The sequence below is a fragment of the Urocampus carinirostris genome, chromosome 12, assembly GCF_059441175.1.
Source record: "Urocampus carinirostris isolate Australia breed hairy pipefish chromosome 12, RoL_Ucar_1.0, whole genome shotgun sequence".
Lineage (NCBI taxonomy): Eukaryota > Metazoa > Chordata > Actinopteri > Syngnathiformes > Syngnathidae > Urocampus > Urocampus carinirostris.
In genome coordinates, this window is record NC_142360.1 from 5,938,290 (window position 1) to 5,952,541 (window position 14,252).

General features: G+C 37.9%; 1 protein-coding gene across 2 annotated transcripts in view; it reads right to left on the reverse strand.

The window, feature by feature from the left end:
• agbl4 (AGBL carboxypeptidase 4) overlaps window positions 1-14,252 on the reverse strand; it is a 599,711-nt gene that overhangs the window by 573,891 nt on the left and 11,568 nt on the right. The gene's annotated exons all lie outside the window — the stretch shown is intronic.

The window sequence follows — 14,252 nt, forward strand, 5'->3', positions numbered from 1 at the left end:
ATTTTAGAGAACTGAGGAAGTAGAGATACCGGTCTATAGTTTGTAAAAATGTGCTTGTTCCCATTTTTGTATATTGGTATAACTTTTGCTATTTTCATTTGATTTGGAAATGTGCCTGTTAGAAATGATAGATTACAGATGTAGGTCAATGGTTTCACAATGCTGTTTATAATTTGCTTAATTAGTACCATATCGATGTCAAAACAATCCATAGACGTTTTGTTTTTACAGTTGTTAACCACGTCTAAGATTTCTGATTCCGTAACCCCAGATAAAAACATGGTCTTGGAGTTCATTTTTATTAGTGACTCAAATTGTTTACCACTGCACTCTGGGATATTTGCAGCGAGCTCTGGTCCAACATTTACAAAATAACTATTGAAATTCTCCACAACTTGATTTAAATTATAATTTTCACTGTTCTTATCAATAAAATAGTTTGGATATGCATTGCTTACATTCTTTCCTTTTATTATACTATTTAATATATCCCAAATACCTTTAATAATAATAATAATAATAATAATTTCCTTGTATTGTCATTCTGTGTAACAATTGATATTACTTTTGTTATGATGTAATAAATTGGTATAGTATAATTTCTTGCTTGCTCTTAATATTCCTGTCAATATGTTTTTATACGTTTTATACCGGGTTTCGGCTTCCTTAGTTCTTAGTTTAATAAATTTTCTATATAAGTAGTTTTTTTTCTTACAAGCATTATGTAAACCCTTAGTTATCCATGGATGATTTACAGATTTATTCTTAATATTAATTTGTCTCATTGGGCAATTTTTGTTGTACTTGTTGGTGAATATTTCCAAAAATATGTCAAACGCACCATCCACATCATCTGTACCATATATAGCATTCCAGTTTTGTTTAACTAAGTCATCATACAGTGATATAATAGTCGCTTCAGTTCTAACTCGTTTGTAAACATAATCCTTAATTGATTCTTGTCTAGTAACCTTTTCATCATATACTGTAAATACTGGTAGGTGATCAGAAATATCACAAACCAGTAACCCGCTGACATTTGTAAATTCCATATTATTTGTAAATATATTGTCAATGAGTGTTGCACTGTGTGAAGTGAGTCTACTAGGCCTTAATATAGTTGGGTACAAACTCATACTGTACATCATATTAATATAGTCATCAATGTTTTTATGGTTGTTTGTACTTATTAGATCGATGTTGAAATCTCCACAAATGAATAGTGTTTTGGCGCTTATTGTTGAATATGTTTTTTCAGCCCAGTTTGTGAAGGTTTCCAGATTTGAGCCCGGTGTTCTATACACACAACTGACTATGATATTTTTCCTTTTTTCATTTATAATTTCTATTGTAATACATTCAAGTAAATCGTCAATGACAAATGACATGTTTTGTAATATTTCCGATTTTAATCTTTTGTGCACATATATAGCTACTCCACCTCCTATTTTGTTAGTTCTATTTACATAGTTCAGATTATAATTATTTAATTCAAAATGTACACCCCTTCCCTCACTGAACCACGTTTCAGAAACTGCAATAACACTAAACGGGTTCTCAAATTGTTGTAAGTACTCAGTGATGTCATCAAAATTTGTGTACATACTTCTACTGTTAAAGTGTATTATTGAGAATTTGTCTTCAGATTTAACAAAGGTATTGTATTCATTTCCAGTATAATATTTGCAATTGTCTGAGCTAGCTGATATGAATTTGTGGTCAGGATCGAAGTCATCTAATCTTGAATTATTGGAGTCAGTGTGATTAACAATGCTCAGTTCCGGTAAATCATGGCCTAATATTTTATGATGGATTTTTTTATTGTGATCTGTAATAAGGGTGTCCATATTGTCAGTCCAGGATGCCATTGTTACACTTCAGGCAAATCTGTCCAGCTCCTGCATTTCTCGAACCCATAATATTTTTGCTTGTTCCGGAGTGCCGTTTAACTTTATGTATACTCTGCAGTTTGAAGTCCATGTTCCTTGTATTTTGTTCGTTTTCCTCAAAAATCGAGCCTGTCTTGCAATGTCAGAGTTTTTTTTGCCTAAGTGTTCATTTAAATAAACATTAGTCCCTTTTAGTTTTTTTCCTTGCTTAAGGATTTCATGTTTCCGTTTTCTGTTAACAAACCTTACGATGGTCGCCTTGGGTCGGTTGTCACCTCTTGTTAATGGGTGGCATGCTTCTATGTCCTCAGCATTGATGGATATGCCTTTTTTACTCATAAAAGCAATGACCTGTTGCTCAGCTGAATCCTCATCAGCATCTGTTGCAATATTTGTATTTGCCACAGCCTTGGCATAGGTCCGAGGTTTGATGTCCAAACCGGTGATAATGATGTCATTTATCCTGGTATACTGTTCCAGATCTGCTACGCGTCCTTCTAGTGCAATAATCCTCTTTTCTTTCTCCATGTTTTCGTTTTTTAGGTCTTTGATTTCTGCCATTAAACTCAAAATTGTGTCTTGTTGTCTGGTGACGATATCCATTTTATCCATTAAAAAGCCGAGTGACTTTTTAATTTCCTCGAGTTCTTTATCTCTGCTCGGCATCTTGAAAATTTCACGTTCCTCTTACGGCACCGTCCGCTGGTCGCATCACCCAATCGCCCTCTGAGTCTCAAGTTGTTATTTTCGCCGGACTTAGTTTCCCCGACTGTTGGTCGCTATACAAGTAGCGCCGCCATGTTTGCCAGCGTCAACAATGGCCGATCTTTAACGTTGTGGCGACACGCTTTTGGCGTTATGGCGACTCGCTCTTGACGAAGCACACTCAAACGAGCGAAGAGACGATTCGACGCCGCAGAGTCAACCAAAAGCCGAACGGTCGACGAGCAGGAAAGAAAGCGGCTGCGGGGAGTGAAGGCGAGTCACGTCCGAGCCGAAGCTAGCTTGACTGCCGCTTCCCCGCACGGAGCCGACGTCGCCGATACAATCTGAAACTTTCCAACAGCCTAACCCGTATCCAAACCTCATTATTCCACCTCTTTATATTGACTGTACTTGACAGCAGAGGCTGTCAGGTCATCTTGGTTGGCATGTTTTTTTGCTCCTAGAGGCTGCAAACTTGAAATACGTGGATGGATAGTGCCAATCTGAACCTAATCAGTCTATAAAACAGCATTTTGTCATTCCTCCTCTTTATATTCACTGTACCCGACAGCAGAGGCTGTTGATTCATATTTTTTTCCATTGTTATTTTCCCCTAAAAGGATGCCATCCTGAGGGTTGTGGCTAGAGAGCAAATACTCATACATAGTCGCTTGCGAAACCTGCCCTCCATCATTTCAAAATATGTGAACATACATCAATACAATTATACTTACATTTTATTTTAAAAAATACGTTGAATTAAGTAATGATAGCATTATTCACCAACCAAAAACCCAAGGGCAAACACTATTTGACAAAGTCAGGCCAAACTTCACTCTTGCTTTATCATTCATCTGTTGTAGACTAAAATAATAGCAAATCCAAGCAATGACGGACTGATCCCTTTTTATTCCAACGGATATAAGAGATTATGAGACATAATTAAGTCGTTCAATTTAGATGTTCTTCATCAGAGGGAGCAACCAGAAGTTTCGCCGTCACAGTTATAAGTAAATTAGGTTACAAAGAAAATAAATTTGGATGTAATCTGTGGTTGAGCAATAATAGCTGACTCACTGTTATTATTACCTGAGCATTACTATTCTAAATGTTTGCATACATCCTATTAAATACTGTAAAAACTGTAATCTTAATGACACTCTAAGATAAGATAAGACAAACTATGACAAAAATGTGTGGAATGCTCTTTACCCTAAGAATCGATCTGCAACCTCAGTGAAAATGTTGAAATTGTCACGAACCAGGAACGGAGACAGGACCCAGTAGCGTTTGTTTTCTCAGTTTTTATTGATAAGAGGGAGAGAAGGGCTTGCTTCCACGATCCGAGGATCAACGAACACGGGTAGCAAGTGGCGGGAATGCGGAAGTGGCACTTTCGTGTCGAGCGAGGAAGATCGAAGACAGGCGGGAATTACAAGTTGCTGGCCAGAACTGCAAAGGCGGTGTCAAGTTCAGAAACGAGGTCGGCAACGGGAGGCAGGCAGGTAACGGGGCAAAACAGATCAGGTGACAGGCAGGCAGAACGGGGCCAAGTCAGGTCTGGAAGCAGGTTGGTAACGAAGATCCGGCAAAGAAAAGCAGGACAGGAACAGAGTCGGACGTAAGGGCTTACTGAGCTGGTGGCAACAGTTCCTACAGCGATCTGACGGCTTACTCTTGGAAGCCGGGGGTTTAATAAGAGAGCATCAGCCAATCAGCTGTCCAGGCTGTTGGCGGCAATTAAGCAGTCGCAGGTGCTCTCAATCGGTAATCATGACATAAATCAAAGCTTAAAACACACTTCTATTTTATAGCGTAAGAATAATCTATTTTCTATGTTGACAATATCTGTGTATTATTTGTTATTGCAACATCCATTGCAGCCGGGTCATCCTGGAAGGGGCATTACCTCATGTAAAGTCCCTTCTCAAGGTTTCTTCATTTTCCTCACATTGAGTTTTTTGAGTTTTTTCTTACCCTCATGTAGGTTTTAGATCAGGGGACAGTGTAATAATACTGTAGTTTGCAATAGTCTGCTGTCTGTGCAGCCCTTTGAGACTCTTTGTGATTAAGGGCGACACAAATAAACATGACTTGACTTGACCTATACTATCCATCCATTATCTGCACCGCTTATCCTCAGTAGGGTCGCGAGGGTGCTGGAGCCCATCCCAGCTATATTCGGGCAGTGGTTGCAGCCAGTCGCAGGGCAAGACCTATACTAATGTAACATGATTTTAAATTCATAGAAAATTAGCTAAAGAGCAGCGCGGCAAGGCAGTTGGGTGGTTAGTGCATCCGCAGCACAGTTCTGGGGTCATGGGTTTAAATTCAGCTACCAACCTTCCAGCGCGGAGTTTGCATGTTTTTCCCGTACTTGTCTGGGTTTCCTCCGGGTAATCCGGTTTCTTCCCATATTCCAAAAACATGCATAGCGGGTCCAAATTGTCCCTAGGTGTGAATAAGCAAGTGGTTTTATGTCTCCCTGTGCCCTGCAACTGGCTGGCAACCAGTTCAGGGTGTCTTTTGCCCAGATAGCTGTGATGGGCTCACGCACCCCGCAACCCTACTGAGGATAAGCGGTGCAGATAATGGATGGATGGATAGCTTAGAAGCCACATTTGTTTAACCATCTCTGGAGCGGTCGTTTTTGAAAATGCTGACAAAACCTTTGCTCTAGCTTCTGCGGATTCTTCCCCACTGGATCACCAGTGAAATAGATGACATTTGAAAAGGCAATAGATTTTATTTCATTATCACACCATTTTATTTACTGTACCAGATACAAGAACGTTAGAGAATGGAGAAAACATAATGAAAGGTCTTGAGAGATATAAATAAACGCACATCCAGGGATACAAGTGTTTTGGCATATCTGATAATTAATCGAAGGACAAAAAATCAGTACATTGTAATATTTATGTTGGTATAGTGTTCGTGATTTACATCGTCAATACGGTAATATATTGAACAATGTTTTTTACCTGCAATGTTTAGTTTGTGCTGAGAAAAAGTGAAAGAAGATGTAATACCAGTTTTTAATCAAAAATTAGGGGTGCTGTGTTCGTGATTGCTAACTAGAGTCACTTGGAGCTATCACGTGGACGCCCTCTGATTGGTTTATGTTCCCTTTTTAAGCACGCTACGCGAAGACCTCTTCGTCTGAGGATTACATTTGTACCCTGTATGACTCTCCTGGACCTGTGCATTCTTGATCTGTTTACCTGATTCTGCCTGCCTCCGATCCGACCTGCTTCCGTCCCACGCTACGATCTTCTCTCCAGTCCCGGTAAACTTGACCTGCTAGACTTCCGCACTCCGATTGGCTACGTGTTCTGAAGCTGTCTTCACGGCTTTGCTGCTGACGTCCGAAGGCCATCGCGTCTCCCACTAGCCCTGTACGCTTCCCTAAATAAAGAATTGTAACGAACGCTCTGGGGTTTCCTGTTCTGTTCTGGACCTTCTGACAGTGTGTTATACACGAGTGCACATTATAAAAGAATAAATACGGTTAACAGAATCAAATATTTATGTTCATCAGGTAATAGATAGTAAATAAGTAGGACCTGATGATAATAATTTGTTTCCTTCTCCCTTTCGGACATTTGAAAACTATTTCTAGCTGGGGTCGGCAAACTAGTGAGCCACATGTGGCCCTTGATGCCTAATAATCCAGTAAAAAGATGATAAATATATGTAAATAATGAAAAACAAAGTTAGACAAATGAAGTATTACTCATAAAAAAGGTTATTTTGGTGACACTCTTGTCCCCAGTTTCCCTTTAGTCCCTTTACAATCAACTGTTGATTTTATTTTCAATTTGTGCACAATGTTTTTACTTACGTTTAAAAGATCTATTAGTTTCTAATGTATTTATTTGATTGCTTCTTGGAGATGTTTTTTATGTTACATAGTTGCTTTTATTTTATTTTAAATTGTTGTAAATTATGTTTTAGTTTTTATTGAATTCAGATTAGTTATAACAAATCTGGATTATTGTTTTAATTTGAACAATTGATTGATCAATTTATTTTATATTGTTTCAAAATATTATCTTTTTCTCATTTTTGTGCAAAATAACTTTTTATTTTATTTTATATTGCTTCAAGATAATATTCAAATAATTTTAAATACAATTGTGATTATCTTTGATTCTATATTGGAATCTATTTTCTTTATTGTGATTTCTTTTTGTATTGTTTTCAATTTTTAATTATGAATTGATTCATATATTTTTTTCTCTGTGTAAGTTATCTTTATTTCTTTACCAATATATTGTTTCAAAATATAATTATTATAATTTTTGAATAAAATTGTGATTATTTCTATGGTAATATTTGATTCCTTTTTGGCTTTTTTTTTGTCCTTCAAAATGTAAATCGTTTCAATATGAATTGTTTGCCATTTTGCCATGAAATGTGTTTTTTTAATCATATATTTTATTTTTTCTTGATGTTTTGATTATTTTATAGTAATTTTATAATTAATTTTAAATTTTGATTTGGATTGCCTGTTAAGCAAGAAAATTTTAAGTGAGGGATTAAAAAGGGCCATCATAAAGGTTTGCTACTAAGACAGGGGTAGGCAACAAGCTGCTCTGGAGCCACATGCAGCTCTTTGGCGCTCCCTAGTGCTTTTTAAGAAAATGATCATGGAAAATTAGATGATTTCTGTAGGAGGAGAACCATGACAAAAACATTAATAACGTTTCCCAATCAATGTAGATCTATATAGCATGTATATCCGCCTGTATTTTCTTTCTTTTTGAGACTTACATCAAGTTTTTTCATTTATTGTGGCTCCAAACATGTTTTTTGTTCCAGTATGGCTCTTTCAACATTTTGGATTGCAAATCCCTATACTACAACAAGTGAACCCATTCCCAAAGTCCCAAAAGGCCTGTGCTCAATATCCAAACGCAGCATAAAGAAACTAGCGTGAGCATATCAGTTCCTCCGTTCGACCGGCCGGGTTAGATTCCATTGAGTCGATCGATGGTCAAAACAGATGAGTCCATGCGATGTGCCTATCAATGGAGCCCCATTAAACATCCGTCACCCTTGGGGGAGTTTCTTTGACAGCATTGCTGCGGATTCACTAATCGGTAAGTGTTTAATCACATCTGCAAAGTCCAGAGGTGCGGGGAAACAATAACCTCGCTCTGTCAGTGTCATCCTTTGTTAAAACAAATGACATTCACAAAAGAAAATTCAGGACTAAGGCCAAAATGTAAACAGTTTGCGAGGAAAATGTGACAAGTTGAGATAAGGATGCTGTTCGGGTTGACGCTGAAAACAATTAAATACATTAATATCACTTTAAGGAATATTTGCTTTGACACTCACTCAACATAATAGAAAAAGACTCAATATTGGGAGATTAACAAACTTATTTGCTGCTTTGCATTTTTCAAACTCACAGTATGCAATAATTCACCACTAGAGGTCGTTGTAACTAAGAATGGAGATGAAGCGTATGCATTTGAAGAAGAAATTTGAAAGATATCCCTAAGAAGCCTGCTTCCATATTTTCTTGCATGTATAAAGATGAAGTTCAGCCAGCGACAGGACAAAAAGCTACTATCAATCCCCATTAAGTGACAAAACGCGCGTATCAACTAAAAAATAGCAAATAGCTGGAGTCAGTCAGATCTGGTTTGGGCGACTAACTTTAACGGTTAGCTGGAGAAGCTACAATAAAGGCCAGAAATGATGAGTAAAGCAGAATTTGTTATGTATCAGGAGCCTGAATCACAGAACTCTGCTTACAGAAGCAGCTAACAATAAGATTAGCAAGCTATAAACTGCAGCCAAGTAGCTCACACGAGAAGGAAACAATAGAAAAAACTCCAGAATCATGGAACGTTGCTTGCATGAACAGCTGTGGAAGATGCGTGGCACGGCAATACGAAACAGAAGCAGCTAACAGTCATGATAGCGGCAAGCAGCCAGCCAAAGTCTGCAGCCAAGTGGCTAACATGAGTGGTTACATAAGGAAATTGTGGGTAAAAGGGGAATATTCATGAATTAAGGGGCCACTGTTGTTCATGTGATAGTAAATATGTTTTTGTTTATTTTATTGAAAAGGACAAATTAATTTTACACCAATAGGGGTCGCTACAAAACACACACTGAGGCTTGCAAAATAGTTTAAACACTAATTGGGTTATTGTGGTTTTTAGAATGAAATAAAAGATTTCAAGCGTCTTTATACCAGTGTTAACCTTGACAATAAATACAAACAAAATCTAAATTCACATCAAGAAAAAACACTGACGAAAAATCAGTTCAATAAAACATGAGCTAACCCTTCCATTTGATACTTAACAGACCTAAGTCAACTCCTCCCCCATTCTAACTTTAGAGATGCATTTACCAGAGGGATATTAATATCAATTCCATAAATCATTCAAGGGATGCATCCGGAGTCGTTATGTTAGCCGATCTCGATGTGGGAGCTCAATGCCCGTTAATCAATTCCTGAGGTCTTGTCTTTAGCAGAAATGGGCTTCAGTAAAAAAAACAAAAAAACAACATACAAATATAAAGAATAAACCTCAGCAGTCCCTGCACATTTGTTTACGTTACAGTAAGTCAGTGGCAAGAATTATGTTTACTTAAAGGCAGTACAGGAGATCCCCTGGCTACAACGTCCCAAATTAAAAAAAATTACATTACGGTTTAGAATGAGACGTTTTTCAGCCCCTCTTTATGGCATGTTGCCTACCATACGACGCCCAAAAAATAATTATTTCATTAAACTAAAACTTTCTCAAATTCAAACTGTACTGTGTTCATTTGTCTGAAGAGTTATACATCTAATGTGTCTGTCTGCAACTGGTCTGCGTCAAGGCATGAATAAAATATTGATTTGCTTTTGGCTGAATTGCCTCCCACAATGCCTTTCTCATTAGCAACAATCAAGTGTACTTTAAGTCAGTACAGAGGATCCCCTTAAAACAGTGTTCCGAAATAATTCACGTTCACATTACAGTTTGGAGTTAGATGTTTTTCAGCCCCTCTTTACAGCATTTTGCCTACAATATGAATTAAAAAAAATATATTATTTCATGTATCCAAAACTTTATAAAGTTCTAACTGTACTGTGTTCATGTCTCTTAAGAGTTAATCTCTAATGTGTGTCATGTTTATTGATGTGAATCACCTGCACCCGCTCCTTTGGCGCCAACTACCTCGGACTCTAATTGGCTCCCTGTCCCTATTTAAACCAACTCCTTTCTGTCCCCTGTTGTCAGTCTGTTTGCGAACCTCAGTTAACACTAGGCAAGCCTTTTTCGACCCTGACTCCCACCTGTTTTTGCTCCTGTCTGTCCCCCGGCTTTGACCCGTTTTAGTCCCCGACCACATCTACTCTCATTTCCTGGCTTTTGACTTGCTTCGAACGCCGAACACGTTTTTGCTCTCTGTCCCAGCTAATGACCCGTTTTTTCGTCCCCGACACCACCATCTCTCGCCACGGAAGATCTGCTTCCGCGTTCAGAGTGTCCTGCTTCCCGCGCCTAGCGAACACCGGATCGTGGGCGCAGTCCTTCCTCTTTCCTTTAATAAAACTTGTGAGAAACGTAACGCGATTGGGTCCTGTTTCCGTTCTGGTCCTGACAATGTGTCTGTCTGCTATTGCTCTGCCTCGTGGCATGATGAAAATGTCTGTATGCCATTGGCTGATTTCCCTCCCACAATGCCTTACTTTCGTATTTGTTCAATTCTGAAACGTGTCTATCCTTGCGAGTCAGCGATAAAATATTAGGTTTTATATATTATATTAATTATATTATATTATATTAATAATATTAACGTATTAATATCTATGGGTCTGAAGGCTTGGAGTGATGCTACAGAAAGAAGTAAAAACGTGATTATAATGGAAACAAGACCTTGGTGGGTGGAGTGTTTAGGGGGACCTGGGGAAAATGTCGTATATTTTGAATTCATATTTTGATTTTGACAGCAAAATCAAGAAGCTATATCTCTGATCAATGTGTGCTCTTTTATTCCTCTATTCAATTCTAGGCATTATAAGTGACAAATGTATTTTCATCATAACATATGAAACATACAACTATATTAACATTTGTCTCTGGTAACGTGATTAAAAATTGTGAGATAAAAAAAGATAATATCAACTGCCTTTTCTCATGTGAAAAATTACCACAAGTTGTCCAGTGGTTAAAATGTGGTGCTCTCACCGATGCGATCTGGGTTCAATTCCTGTTGATTGTATAGTTAATTATAAAAGATTGTATAGAATGTATAAGTTCTTAGGGGTGTGTGTTATACACTAGTGCACGCTATACATACCGTAAATTCCGGACTATAAGACGCTATTTTTTTCCCAAACCTTCAACCCTGCGGCTTATTCAGTGATGCGGCCAGTTTATGTAATTTTTCTAACAGCCGCTAGCGGCGCTCGAGTACAAAAGGTATGATTTAGACCGGTGGAATATATGCGTAGACATATCCTCACCATGCAAATTGCAAAAAGAAAGGCACATGACGTAGCTTTCAAGCTAAAAGCAAACGAGCAGTCCGATAAAGAAGGAAACAGAGCTACTGCACGTAAACTTCACTTTTCGAGCGTGTTGCTAGCGTGTTTTTGAATAAGGGAGCGTGGGACGACGTCTATATGACAAAGTCTCTTTCCCATACTGGGGAAGACGACTTTGATGACGTCAGTTATAGGGAGGAAGATGAGGACGGTTTACCGCGTTTTTTTTTTTTACAGACCCGTTTACCGTGTTGCGAGCGTGTTGCTAGTAATGTTTTGCTACCCTTCACAGGCACGGTTTGGGATGAAAGTTATAATATTATAATTAAAGCTTTGAAAACTCTCTCGGTGTACAGTCTTTCTTTGTAAATATGTGTAACCGATGTATAATATGTATTTGCACCTTTTTGTAATGTATTTATTTGAGGCACTTATTCTGATATGTTTTGCGAATTAAAAAAGAGGGGCAGAGCAAACGCTGGCTGACGGGAAGTGGGGTAAAGGTGAGTGAGACCTGTTGTCGCAGCGGACAAAAGTGGATATATATTTTTCCCAACTTACCTTTGGAAATATAGATTTTTTTTCCTTGGATTAGTTTCAACAGGTACCCGGACTCTGCAGGTCTGCATCAAACCTTAAGTACCAGTATTATTTTCTGTTCATTTTGCCGGCTGTGGTTTTTGGACTGTATACTTTATATTCAGTTACAATCGCAGGACTCAAAGCCGGGTTTGGGATAATTTTGTGATTGTGTTACATGTTTCAATGTGGGCGCATGCGGCTTATGTACAGGTGCGGCTTGTGTAAGTACAACATCGGTTTTTCTCTTAAAATGTTGTGGGTGCGGCTTATAATCAGGTGCGCGCTAATCAGGTGCGCTCTATAGTCCGGAATTTACGGTAATTAAATACATTATATCTAACATTATTATCATATTTTTTATCATACAAGTTTATGAGGCTCTGGTGGGACCAATGAAACCGTGGTGGCCTGCCAGAATTGTCCTATTGTATGGGAAACAAAAGCACATTTTTTACAAACTATGTTGTTATTTTAATCTATGTATCTGCGGTACAAGAGTTTTGGAACATTTCCATTGGTGTCCATCCCCCAACAAACATTGATTTAATGTTGTGATCCCCACCTCAGAACGGATAAATGTAGTATCCTGGGGGTCTATTCTTTTGTTGTATTATTTCCTGACAAATGGAGTGGCGTGGAAGAGCTTGATAAACACTAAAATGCTGTTTGTGTATATGAGAAGTCTACTAACAGGAAATGTCAGCTCGTATAAACACGACAAATTTAATGAAAATAGTTTGTGGGCTGGGACACGAGGTTGTGCAAATAAGATTGCTCTAATACGAACAAATCATTTCGAAAGGGAAAATAAAATAAAGAACTCACTGTCAGCTCTTGTTTGACTAGTCTGCCAATTCTGCGAGGTAAACATTGGAGAATTGCAGTCAAATATATTAGATAAGCATGTAGTGAATGTTTCTGAACTATAGGATGAAAGTCCACGCGGCAAAGTTAAATATTGAGTGTGTACCACCAAATTCCAATGGTTGGCGTTTTAATGGGGAAGATTTCCCAAAAATCTAAAGTAAGATTTTAATTAAGGACGTGTGATAACTAATTTTTCCTACAAATACCCAATCAAATCCTACTTCTTACCAATAACTGATAACCTTTTTATACTACTGTACATGTCATTTTTTTGAAAATACAATAGCATTATACGGTTTGGGAAACAATAGAATAGAATAGAATAGAACAAAATAAAATAAAATAAAATAAAATGGAATAGAATAGAATAGAATAGAATAGAATAGAATAGAATAGAATAGAATAGAGTAGGGGGGCACGGCGGCTGAATGGTTAACGCATCCATGGCACAGTTCTGAGTTTATGGGATCAAATCGAGCTACCAGCCTTCCTGTGCGGAGTTTGCATGTTCTCCCCGTGCATGTGTGAGTTTCCTCCAAGCACCCCGGTTTCCTCCCACGTTCAAAAAACATTCATATCAGGTTAATTGGCCGGTTTAAATCGTCTCTAGATGTGAATGAGCGAGTTGTCTGTCCCCTGTGTGCCCTGAGACTGGTTGGCAACCAGTTAAGGGTGACCCCTGCCCACTGCCCAAAGACAGCTGGGATGGGCTCCAGCACCCCCGCAACCCCAGTAAGGATAAGCCGTGTGGATAATGGATGGATGGATGTTTTGCCCTGTGACAGGCTGGCAACCAGTTCGGGGTGTCCCCTGCCCACTGCCAGAGGACAGCTGAGATGGGCTCCAGCACCCCTGTTACCCAACTGAGGTTAAGCAGTGCAGAAAATGGATGAATGGATGAATAGAATAGAACATTATAGAATAAAATGGATTAGAATAGTTGTTGTAACATGTCAAAATGCACAACAAAATTTAAAGTGCTATCCTTACCAGAGAAAATACCAGAGTTTAAATTAATTAATCATCCCTTTTAAGTCGTGTTGGACGGACTAGAGCTTGACCTTATCAATCTCACACTATCAATATGTATTTATTTTGTGGTATTATTTTAGCTGCACACATTTTAACAATAATAGATAAGAATAGATATACAAATGCAACATCAGGCAGATCTAGCATATGGCCAATTATAGCTGTAGAGGTTACATGTGAATCACATTTATGACATTGATAATTTGCTAGAGGAGAAAAGAAATAATTTCAATGTGTACCTTGCACTTTGTGTATGTCTTGTACAGAAATGTGATTTTGTGTTGCAATTATGTAAAATATATGAAAATGTATTGAACAGCGAGTATTTAAAAATTGCTCATTTATGTCGTATTTCATATATTTTTTGCTTTTTTTTAAATCTATATTGGCTTTTTTAATGAATTAAGGTTTTTACCTCTAGGAGGCACTAAATTACACAAACGGTTCCTTAAGTAATCTAAAGTCCCATTTTAACCGTGCCTTATTATAAAAACAATGTTTACGCACTTTTGACTTGAAAATGATTAAGACTTATTTAAAGTAATAGCTCAAAAAACAACTTTATAATAGAGCTACTGGATTTGGACAGGAATTATCAACAAATTTAAGTCAAGCGTCAGTCAATTTAGCTTATTAGTCACAGATAAGACAACCTTTAGCGTCACATTCTT